Raw genomic sequence first — 13,496 nt, forward strand, 5'->3', positions numbered from 1 at the left:
TCTTTAAATTCCCTTCCTATATATGAATATTTTCCCCGATATGTCCTTTTTAATTCCAACTTTATCTTCACATTATGAGATTTCCTACTTCTGAAAACTCCATTCAAGCTTATTCGTCTAATAATATCATTATTCACACCATAACCCCTCTGACAGCTGTGAACATTCCGTTTAGTACAGCTGATAGTCTCCTTACTCCTAGGTCTTCCCACACCAAAGTTTGCAATACGTATTTTTATAACCTTACGTTTTTGTGGGAAATAGCCCAGAACTAATCGTGCTGTTTCCTTGGGATCTTTTTCCAATTCTCGAATCAGGTAATCCTGGTCTGGGTCTTATAAACTGGAAATATACTATAACTGGTGTTATCAGTTACTTATACGCCCTCTCCTTCATATCCTTACTAAACACCTATATACCCTCATAACCATACGTAGATACCTGCATACTTTATCTGCGCTGCTGCCTGGAGAAAGTAAAAATGAAATGGCGTATGGCTTTTAGTGCCGAGTGTCCAACGACAAGTTTAGCTCGCCAGATGCAGGTCTTTTTATTTGACTCCCGTAGGCGATCTGCGCGTCGTGATGAGGATGAGATGATGATGATGAAGACGACACATACATCCAGCCCCCGTGCCAGCGAAATTAACCAATTATGGTTAAAATTCCAGACCCTGCCTGGAATCGAACGCAGGACCCCTGTGACCAAAGGTCAGCACGCTAACCATTTAGCCGTGGAGCCGGACCTGGAGAAAGTGAAGCAGCAAGACGGAGAGCTGTGATCACAATGCAATTTATTCCATAGACTGGGGACAGGACAAGACACAAATGATTACAATTACAGACTTGTACATGCACGGTGACTGTGGAAATTCAGTACGGCGTAGCGTCAACACCCGCTGCAATCCGAGCCGTTAGACGTCATCGCATGGAATCAAAGAGCGCTTGAATATACTGCTGGGGAATACTCTGCCACGCAGTTTGTAGGCGCGTCCACAAATAATCAAAAGTGGCTGCAGGAGGACCTGAATGAACAAGTTGCCGATTGACCCTATCTCAGACATGTTCGATGGGCGACATGTCAGGTGAACGGGTAGGCTAGGGAAGCAGAAGTACCCGTCGTTCTTCGAAGAGGGCTTGTACATTCCTCGCTACATGCAGCCGGGCATTGTCCTGCTGGAATATTGCGTAGAAAAAAAAAACCTAACACTGACCTGACCGGTCACACATAGGAGGGCACTGTTGGACCTACGTACCCACCATCTCTCAGCAATTTAAATGAATGATTATGATTCCGCAATTCTACACGTGCTCTGATTTTGGCATGTTTCAGACCATTGCTTCTGAATGTTTCACTTTCTTCAAACAGCAGTGTACAGTCCTGTTTACCTGATTACTCCAATTAAGATCTTCCCTTATATCAACACCTAAGTACTTATTGTGCATTGTTCCCAGTGGCAATCCATAACGTAGCAATTAAAAATGAGAGGACTTATCCTCTTAGGCAAACTTACAGTATGATATTTCACCCCATTTATCACCATACCAACGTGTACGGTCCATCTCACGACATTGTTGAGGCGTGTTTGTAGTCGCTCACAATATTTTATCTCATGTATAACTCTATACAGTATTACACAGTATTACAGTGTTACACACACACACAAATAAAACACTTTAATGACAGGCCGAAACCTGTCTCCACAGAGAGACGTCTTCGTTAAGATAGAACTATTGTCATAATATCCTAAAGAGATTTTCTCATTTATTTAGATGAAGTAAATATGCGGCAAAAATAATCGAACGTAATACTGAAGGAATTCTTAAAGGAATAGATGGCAGGTAAGGACTATCCATATGACGGGAACAACCGAAACGGCCTATCATATGAAGAAGTCAGAAGGAGGTGAGGGTAAGACGAAGACCTGCTCGGCACCTTGCACGGAAGAGATAAGGACGTACAGTCACAAGCCAGGTTCAAAAAGATCGAAAGAGCCCGGTACTGCCTAATTTACAAGAAAATTAGGACAGTGGATCTACTGGAGTACCTGCGCAGAACAAGTTACAAGCGAGACCAAATAATCATCATCACCAGATCAACGTATAGGAACGAAGTTGTGGCCAGCAGATACTGGGTAAAAAAAAATCAAGAGGAGTGCAGAATTGATATTTCTTTACTAATTTGCAAAGAGAGGCTATGAGTTTGTGGGTATATAAAGGCGAATCTCAGAAACTACCGGACCGATTTTGAAATGTGTTAAATGAATTAATAATATAATTCCGGCTAACATAAGCTATAAAGGGTTCCTACGAGAAAAAGGAATGACAGAAATAATAAATCTCGAAGTTTGAATATTTGCCGGTCTGTGTTTTTCCTTCACGTAAAAACTACTTGGCTGATGAAACTCAAATTTGGCAGGTATATATCTGATACCTTCGATGAATATACGGACTACTTTTAAGTGGGTTGTGTAGCGAAAGAAAATGCGAAGCAGGGCAGTGGAAAATGTACGCTTGGGACTCTTAAAATTGAATGCGCTGCCTAGTTGTTACCAGCGGCTTTGCTCGCGTGGATTTCGTAATTTGATAAAAGAAATCATTCCTCGGTGCTGCTTTAAGACATTATATGAAAATTCCTAAAGTATAAAAGGCCGAGAAATTGAGTTTAATTTAACCCAGAAACTCTTTTTAAACCACGTTTGTGGTATTGCCTTTTAGAGCTAATATGACGAGGCTACTGGTCGAGCTAACTCTGGAATATATGACAAAGAACCGTGAATGTGAGGAACAGTCCTCTCTCAAGCCGAATACAAAAATTATGAGTATCTTTATTTTTAAAGAAGATTTCAAAACCCTATTTCTACGCCTGTAACATCTTCGATTTTTGAGATGTAAGAATCCTCTTAAAAATAACTCCACTCCTTTTTCACTTCTCTCCAACTCTAACCCGTTAAGTGGCTTTTCCGAAAACAAAATTTCCTTTATTAAAGGAGACTGCAAATACCAGTTTTCACGTCTGTAACATGTTGTGTGTTTGATAAATACTGTAGTTAATACTCATTTTCAAAATTCACTGGCTTTCTAGTTTTTCACCCACTTAAGTCCATTTTCCGTAAACAAAAAAGGACGTGTTTCTTTATTATTAAAGGACCACCCAATCACCAATTTTTGCGTCTGTAACATCTTCAGGTACTGAAATATGGTAAGTATCCTCATGAAGAAAATTCAACTCCTTTTTCACTTACTTCCGCTCCCCTCTATTAACTCGATTTTCCCACGAAAAAATAGATTTTTCCTTATTTCAAAAGGAGATACCAAGCATCAATTTGCAATTCTGTAAAATGTTCAATTTTGAGATATATAAGTATCCTCATAAAAATTATTCAGCCCATTTTTCGGCCTCTTTTCATCCTGCTTCCGTGGATTTTCCAAAAACAAAAAATACGTGTTTGTTTATTCTTAAAAGAGATCCTTAAAACCAATTTTCATGTCTGAGCCATACTCAGTGCTTACGTACGTAACATGTTTAGTTTATGAAATATACTAATTTTAAAAATGCACCCCATTTGCACTTCTTTTAACCCCCTTAAGTGGATTTTGCAAAAACAAAATATGCGTGTTTCCTTATTTATAAAAATGATTGGAAATACCAAAGTTTACATTTGTAATATGTTAAGTTTTCAGATATGCTCATTTTAATAATTCAGCCTTTTTCTTCTTGTCAACCCCCTTAAGTCTTTTCCGATAAATTCGTGTTTCTATATTTTTAAAGAAGATTCCATGTACCTGTGACTTCTTCAGTTTTTGAGATATAAATATCTTTATGAAAAGGATTCAACCTACTTTACACTTATTTTTACGCCCCCCCCACCCATAATTAGATTTTCCTAAAACAAAAAAATGTTTCTATATTTTTGAAGAAGTTTCCAAATACCAATTTTCACGGCTTTAAACTGTTAACTTTGAGATATACATATCCCATTTTAAATGTGTATCCCCCTGTTCATTCCCTTAGCGAAGGAATATCCAAAAATCCTTTCTTAGTGAACAACTACACTGTAGTGCAAATGTATCCACAAAATTTCATTCATTTGTGTCCAGTAGTTTTTGCTCGGCGAAGATCAATCAGTAAGTCAGTCAGTCAGGACATATTATTGGCATGTTATTTTATATATATTGATGGAGCTCACCATGTGTACCTGAAATTCGATTTACCAGAAACATTTCATATGAAGTTTTCAAGGACCTCATGCTTTGCTTTATTCTTGGTCTCTTTCACCTCGTTCCTTTCACGTGAAACCTACCTGAAGGATCGTGCTCAAATTTGCAAAACATACACCTGGATCACTTTTCTAACATATATGCTATTTAATATTACAGGTTATCTTAAAGCTATTCATAAGAAAATGTACGTCTCGGGCCTTTAAAAGTGAACACCCTGCCTATCCAATTAGTCCTATTAAAAAAATGAAGTCAGCGAGTGTATATAAAATTCTATTTTCTAGGAAAGAGTTTCTAAGCATTTCCTTCGTAATTCTAACAGTAAATTTTGAACTGAATGATAATGAAATATCAATTTTTATTCTTCCACCTAGACACTGATTATTCTGACTGTTCAAGAAAAACGTAACTATCCTGAAAATTTTGTGTAGAATCCTATGTTATAGTATTGCAATTATCCAATGTTAAGTTACTGTACACTCAATCTACTGTAAATCGTGGTGTTAAATTATTGAAATTATTTATCTCTGACTTTGTATGTGATTTCGTCGTAATTACTGTACTGGAAGTTACGTTCAGTAAATTTGAAGTCAGTGTCTGAGAGACTGCGCAGTAATTACGCTACGTTACAAGTAAAGAGATGCGTTTCTCTGTTTTACTCTAACATTCCTCTCAAGCGAACCATGTAGCGAAAGAAAACGTGAAGCAAGTCGGAGGAATACCCACACAAAAATGAATAAGTTGTCTGAACGGCTAGTGTTATTAAATATTGGAGGAGAGCAGTGTACAGTACTTAAAATTCCATTTGTCAGGAAAAAGTTTGTATGAATTTTCTCCGCAACTCTTCTAACTATTCTACACATTATGTATGTATCTATCTGTATACTACTACTTCTTCCTTATTTACGGACCCTGTAGGACTACGAGCAGCTTTGTCATGGTTTGGGTTTTCTTCTTCTCCTCCCAGAACCTCTTCATCTTCTCTCTCCTTCTCTCCCGTTCTTCAGCTGATATTTTCAGTATCCTCTTCTCTTGTTTCCCAACTGGTGCTTCTCTATCCTATGCCTGTACCTTTCTCTGTCCCTTCCACCTTGATCCCAATCTCAGTCCAGTCCTTCGTAAGTTTGACAACCCACTTTGTTCCCATCTTTCCTTTAGTCCTACGCGTCGTCTCCCATACTCTTCTAGTCATTCTCTCCCATGTCCATCCTGATCACATGTCCAGCAATCTTGCTCTTTTGAGTCTTATGCCTGTTGCTCACGGTCAAATTCAAGTTTTATAAAACCTTTGATAAAACTTTTCATAAAATAGGACATGTTCTATTCCGTAAAATTAATTTTACGAAACGAACCAATCAGCGAAGCTGACATCACGATGATGCTGGCACTACGTTGTGAGAAGATTGCGAAGCTCTATTATAAACAAACACTTCTTTCTAAAATGGCAGCATCCGGGTGGACTAAGGAAGCTGTTAGTGTTTTACTGACGAATACCAGAACTATCCTTGTTTGTACGAAGTTAAAACGCCACTTTACCACAGCAGAAATGCAAGAAGAGAGGCAAAAAACACAATCGCCGAATTCCTATATGAATACTGGTCTTCTAACCTCAACTAATTTTCGACCAAGGACAGCAATCCTCTACCTTTTTCTCTTCTCTTTCTCCAATCCCGAGTCCAGCACTTCCTGGCATTTCTTTTCTTCCTTTTTATCACTCTACAACATATAATTGCAGCTAAAGCAGCAAGTTTTGCTTTGTTTGTTGGAGCCATACTCTCAAACACATTGTAAGTTGAACAGCTGATTCTTGGTTTAAAAGTTTATCGATAGATAGCAGCACATACACATCTTAGTTCATAAGTAAGTTCATAGATGGCCATCCGATGTTTCCACGGATTTTATAAAATCATTTTACCGTAAGCAACACAACTTGTTTTCACCAAATTTTTATAAAATTAATTGTACAAATAATTTTACGAAACATTTTACCGTGAGCAATAGGCATTATTTCTTCGAAGATCGTCCTCATGTTTCGGTACAATTCGTCCCTTAATCTTCGTTGCCACCTTTCACCTCCTATACCAATATATAAAGAGCGAGACTGTCGGTTTGTGGCTATGTAACGGGTAATCTCAGAAACTAATGAATCAATCCTGAAATTTCTTTCACCATCTGACAGATACCATCATTCCGGCTATGTATCAGCGCGGAATATGAAAGGGCTCCCATGAGAAACGTGATTTGGGCCAATACGGGTGAAATATCGAATTTATCGTACATGGATGAGACAAGGTTCGTTATGAGTCTCACGACGCGACACCGGAAAACAAGTTTGAAGACCCTAAAATCAACCATTTCCGAGGTATTGAAACGACACTCCCCCGCTGTAGGAATCCGATGAAGAAATTACCGGCCGTAACCATGGCAAAGTCAGCAATACAGGTGTGGTGTTCGAAGTAGGCACGTGTGCGAATGAAGGAAAGGCCAAGGAAAGATTCTGTTTAAACATTTTAAACTCAAAATTAACATAAATATGCGAATCTGATACCTTTGGTTAACACACAGGCTACTTAGTATTATGCTATATATTTTAAGTGGGAGGTACAGCGAAAGGAAATGTGAAGGAGGTGTGAGGAAGACGTAGGCTTGGTGCCCATAACATTGAATACGCTGCCTAAACTGTTAGTCTTATTGAACAATCGATGGCACCAAGTGTAGTTGGAATTCGATTTACCAGCAAAAAATGAATTTTCTTCGCATCTCTAATATTTTCGAGAAAAAAAATATTTTGCTGTGGTTTGGCGCATGCCTTATTCTTGGTCTCTTTGTCTTGGTTTTGTGATTGGGTGTAGGTAAGGGAGCCTGCCATTATAATAAATATTAATATACCCCAACTCGATTCTGATTGGCAGAAGGCAACGGGGCCTGACAGAATGAAAACTCCTCAATTCGATTCTGACTGGCAGCAGGCAACAGGGTCTGATATTATAAAGAAAACTCCCGAACTCAATTGTGACTGGCAGCAGGCAATGGGGCCTGCCATTATAATGAGAACTCCCCAAATCGATTGTGACTGGCAGTAGGTAAGGGGTCCTGATAATATAATTAAAATTCCCACACCCGAACATCACATGATTCATATAAAATTCTGTATACAATGTAGAATTCTGTTACGAAGCGCGAGCACGTCATCTAGTCTGTGAATAAACTGAATTATTATTAATCGTATGACATAGTATAAAACAACATTAACTACACAAGAACAACATGACTACAGACACATTTGCACAATTCACAATTTAATGTCAGAATACCTTAGATATTCCACCGAATCAGGTGAGCTCATTCCAGCACGCCATGCTCCTGCATGGATTCGATTTACAGCAGTGGACTGAACGTCAGCGTTGTTAGCCAGACAATCTTCACGATGTCCTGGCTAAAAAAGACAAACATTAAGAAATTGAAGAAACAATGGGACACATGTCTACGAGTTTACGCGAGCATGAAGAAGGGAAGAAAGAAAAACGGGTCAAGAGGACGTCTTGAATGGAAGAAAAAGCAGAGGAATGTGCCGTGAGAGACAGTTTAAACCAAAGAAATGAGTAATACTTGTGTAAATAATTTTTTATTTTTGTATATCATTATGTGTTAGCTTGTCGGGCTCCTTGGATGAATGACCAGTGTACCTGCCTTCGGTTCAGACAGCCCAAGGTTCGATTTCCGGTCGGGATGGGGATTTGTACTGCGTGTAATTAATTCCTATGGTTCGAGGGCTGGGTGCTTTTGTTTTTATCAATACACGTCGTCTTCTAGGCGCAATACGTCGCACTACAAATCATCCCAGAAACACGCATTAGTAAGTACATCTTTTCACATGCGTTTAGCGTCAGGAATTCGGCTAAAATAGAATCCGGCAGTAAATCTGGCCAGAATCCATACCAAGTGCCGACCCCAGGTAACTGAGAAAAGGCCAGAAAGAAGAAAAATCACTTTGTGATAATGTAACACGGTAAAGACAAAATTTCTATCACTGTACTAGGTTAACATTGTAGCAAAATTTCCAAGGAAATGAAACTTCTTCTCCTCCTCCTCCTCCTCCTACTACTACTACTACTACTACTACTACTACTACTACTACTACTACTACTACTATTAAAATTACAATTTAGAGACAAGTTGTGAAAATGCGTTACTAAGTAGAGTATTATGTAAAAGTCTTCTGTCGTTTTAGTTGATGGTCTTACACTTGAGACTGTACTGCTGGATACCTATTTTAGGACTTCACATAAACATCCTCATTAAGGTGACGCACAGTGGCGCAGATACCATGAGACTGTGTTCTATCAGGTATTACAGCTATGGTACACATCGGCTTCATATCTTGGTTGGTTAGGAACTCCGCTCCTATGCTCTATTCAGACTGAATACAAAATGCCGTCTTCGAAGACTAGAACAGAATAGACCACGTCAGAACCTGCAAAAATAAGATGTGAACTAATACTACATCCTACAATTTTTCCACATGTCAAACGGGACAATTATTATTTCCTTGGGTAACTCCTCCGTTATGCACATATTCCCACATGTCGAAGTATGCAAGTGAGAGGTCATATAAATCGCTGGCAAAACCCCAGTTAGAGTATGGTTCCAGAATATGGGATCCGCACTAGGATTACTTGATTTGAAAAGTAGAAAGTGTCCGAAGGAACGTAGCACAGTTTTTTCTTGGTAATTTCCGACAAAACAGTGCTGTTACGAAAATATTCCAAACTATGTTCAGATTTGTTTTATCGTGCTGGCCTTTGATCTCAGGGGGCCCATAAATGGTTAATTCCCCTGGCACGGGGGCTGGGTATATGTGTCGTCTTCAACATTTCATCCTCATCAAGACGCGCAGGTAGCCTACGGGAGTCATATCTAAAGACCTGCATCTGGCAAGCCGAACTTGTCCTCGGACACTCCCGGCATTAAAAGCCACACACCATTTCATTTTTTTTTTTTTTTCGGATTTGTTAATTTTTGCTATCATATAGCATTCATAACTTGTAGAGTCCATTTTAATAACAGTTGGTAACTTTCAGAAATATTTTCTGTTTATCTATTTATGAACAAATTAATTGCTATGATACAGCACTATAATTAAATTGTTTTAAAATGTATAAGTAACGCTATGAATCTGAAAATAAAATTTTAATTTTTTTTTCTTCTCTATCCTCTAAAACTAAATTTCAAAATAATAAACCAAAAATTGTGGCGTCTTGGGCAGTTCGAAAATGGACCCGTTTTAAAAATAACGCCATAATTTCGGAAATATTCTATTCAGAGAAAATGTAATGCAATTTTAACTAGAGAGTAAGGTGGTAACCTGCTCGACTAAGCTCTCAGTGGAGAGGTCACTTGGAATCATATTAGTAGAAGAACGAGCTTGAGTTGTGTTTTAAAAATAGAAAGGGTCATGATATGAAGGTAACGTTGGAATATTCAAGAGGATATACTGGGGCAAATTGGAAGTTAAGGCGGGTCGCATCTTATTTCTGCATGTTTTGACTGGTCTATTACGCCTGCTCTTCGATTTTTTTTTGTATCCACCCTGATTACAGAACTGAATCACAGAATTGTGCTACTAGTAAAATTTTGTGTTGACAGGACGAGAATTGCAGAAAATATAAATGTCTGTGGGATCTTCCCTTGAAAGTGAACGTAAGAATGACAGAAGCATCTCTATAATTCTAATTAAAGTACTAGGCATTCCGATGAAGAGAACTATTTGGTATGTCGTAGTGCACGTGACGAACACAGATGATAAACTTTGTCTAGGGTTACGTTGATATGGAAAATAATTGTCTATTTGAGTTGTACCGCGAGTAACTTTACTTAAGGCTTCTTGTTCTTTATGATAGTCTGCATTAACCAATCTTGTTGACAACGCGATGTAATCCCGCAGGAAGAGCTTGAAGCTTTCAGCTCCAGACGCGAGGCTTGTTTATATCAAAGAGCGGCTCGCCACTGGCCCTTAGCAGATCACTGGACCGCATCCAATCGCGCCTATCCTCTCACATACAAATCCTGCTGCGCAGCATACAACTCAAGAGATAGCCCGCACTACAAAGCAGCGTGTTCCTCGAATCATCGGCCACTGCCACTGCTTCAGAAGATAGGGCTAAGAACGAGAAAGGATTATTTCACATTATATATACGTTGTATGTCATAATCAGAGTTCATATTCCAGTCACTACATCCAGTTCAAAGAACTTAACGAAGTAGAAATATTGCAGCAAGAATATAAACAAAGACATATTCATCTTCTTCTTGCAGTGCCTATCAACGATTGAATGTTGACGATCACATGTCAGAATTTTATTCGGTCAGAGGTTGTGCGGAAAAGTTATCCAGCTATTGTCGTTTATGTCGAACCTTATATGATTTCAAGCCGAGGTATTCCCTTCTTCTTGCTCCTATTTTTGTCCACTCATATCCACGTGATGTTTTGGGGATCGATATTTCAGCAGGTTTGCCCGTTCCATTCTGAAGATTGTATATTTTTCCTCCTTAATAAATTCAGCCGCCCTTGACACTGGGAACAGACGTGGTTGATAGTTGCCCCTCACCAGGAGAACAAGATGCCATCTGATGGTTTTCATTGTCATTTCCTCCACTGACGAACCACCACCCAGCTAATGAAGCTCATCCATCCGACTGCCTTAGGGTGTCCGGATATTTCCGCCACCCAACACTCAACATTGACCGCTGTATGTACGGCCTACTCCATTACCGAGCAGCATAAACTGACCAGACAGACATATATTTATCATACTAATATACTTTAACGTAGTGGTATATGTATTATATATAATTCATTAGCCTTAATTGGAAATTCAGTCCTGTCCGACGTAGTCCAGTTTTAAAGAACGTGCAGCGATTTCTGCGACCATCAGGCAAAATTAACGCAGCCTTAGAAACGGTCATATAAAGTACTACTGACTGGCTGTTGGATGGAAGAACGACCAGAACGTTGAAATTGATGGTCAGGCCGTGTAAATGGTATTACGTCGGGAGGTGTGTGGTGCTAGATGATTGTATCAGCAAATTACTCGTCACCTATGCCGTTCTGACCAGACTATTAGGGCGTGTTGGGACTACCAGTGGATGGGTGATGACACACACACACACACACACACACACACACACACACACACACACACTGCAACTAAGGTCAGGACGCTTCAACTGACCTGTAAGAGAGAAGATCGTCTGATCCTCCCACAAAGACGAGCTGATCCAAATTTTACGTTGTCTGCCATCCAGTCGCATGAAACTCCGTCGCTACAGGTCGTTGTGTCTGCTTGAACGACTCCCACGCTCTCGGCTGATGAAAATTCATTCTCACAGCACCAGCACCCATTAGTCTCCTGCCATTGACACCCGTTGTTGTTTCCTTTTACAGCGGTGAAATGAACAATAAACCTGGACTGTTAAGGATTAGAACGCTGTGAGCTTGCATCCGGGAGATAGTAGGTTCGAATCCCACTATCGGCAGCCCTGAAGATGGTTTTCCGTGGTTTCCCATTTTCACACCAGGCAAATGCTGGGGCTGTACCTTAATTAAGGCCACGGCCGCTTCCTTCCAACTCCTAGGCCTTTCCTATCCCATCGTCGCCATAAGACCTATCGGTGTCGGTGCGACGTAAAGCCCCTAGCAAAAAAAAAAAGATTAGAACCTAGTTGTATTTAGAGACGAATCCAGGTTCTCTTTGCGAAATGATGACGGCCGTGTTCATGCCTGGAGGCCTCGTGATAAATACCGCCCTTTTCACGACGCACCTTCCCTATTGCTGGTGTGTTGGTCTGTGGGGCAATCGCATACGACAGTCACCTCTAGTAGCGATACGATGAACATTGAGAACACAGCGATGTGTGCACAACATCTTCCGGCCGAATGCCATGGCCTCCAAGATCCACTTTCCAGCAACGTCCGCACAGTATACCACAGTATACCACAGTATACCATACAAAATAGATATGCCTCCATATCCATTTGTATTACATCTTATATCTAAGCTAAAACGGCCCACAAGTTATTAGTCTCCGTTCAAACGTTCAGTTTCGGTCTGATATTGTAATCAGTTACTTACATTGAGCTTCATGCGATTCCTACAACTTCTTCTTTGTGCGTGAATTTTATTTTTACCTTTATCCTCAGGTAGTGCGATTTGCATTCAGAATTATATTTAGTTCTATTGATTTCTGTATAGAACTCAAGCTTGCCTACCTCCCATGCTAAAGAAAGGCACGAATTGATTTTCTCATGACACTCAATGGCTTGTGGGCACAGTGTGTGGTGTGACGTCAGCACGTTCTCTTTCCCCTTCATTCACCGTAAATTTGTACGTTAAGCCGCTTTCCTCCTTAAATAGGGTGCTGAACTCTGGTTTATGTCCTCTCTGCTGTTAGACCTCACTTCAAAGGCGCTTCATTCCAACCAAAGGAACATTACAAATTTGGGTTTGTGTTATAAGTAAAAAAAAAAATAAGATCGATAATAAGAGATACGAGCACTAAAGTAAAGAATAGAACTTTTACGATTTTCTTGTCGTGAAAGTCGGTATTAGGCACCAAAAATGAAGAGACCAAGGAACCGATGAAAGAAATGCTGTGTAGTCCATAGCGATGTCCTTCGATTTATATCACAACCCTCTCCTCGCTCGATTCTTGTTTGAATGAGAGTGAAAAATTGTACTCAGTTAATGTAAGCGTATTGTGGATTCGCCTAGAAATGTACATTACACTGAGAAAACGAAGGAGGGTATTTTATTATAGTGTTACGTGCTCAGGTATTCTCCGCCCTCTGGAAGACCACTTTGGTATGAGTAAGCCAGGCCGGAGACTTCCCAGCAGACCGCCTAACGTAGCCGGCCTCTCTTGTGTTGTTTCGCCCGGCTTCTCTGCAGACCTTCAGGACTCAGCAGACTTTCTGGAAGTCGCAACGAGAATATTCCGTCCGCAGTCGTACCTCGTCGTACTTCATCACCCAACATATAAATACAAGGTCGCCGCGAACGAGGAGTAGTTGTCGTGTTGCTGCGTCGAGTATGTGGTGGGTCATCATGCAGAATCAGTGTCAGAATAGCGTTGTGTTGGAGTGTTGAAGGAGTGGAGTGGAGAACTATGTGTGTACCGCCGTGGACTGTAGACCGGCGTGGAGTCAGTGTGTGTGGAACAGTTGGTGTCAGTAGAGTTGGAAGAGTGTTAATTGTCGTTGTTATGAGGAGTATTGTA

This window comes from Anabrus simplex, chromosome 5, assembly GCF_040414725.1.
Source record: "Anabrus simplex isolate iqAnaSimp1 chromosome 5, ASM4041472v1, whole genome shotgun sequence".
NCBI lineage: Eukaryota > Metazoa > Arthropoda > Insecta > Orthoptera > Tettigoniidae > Anabrus > Anabrus simplex.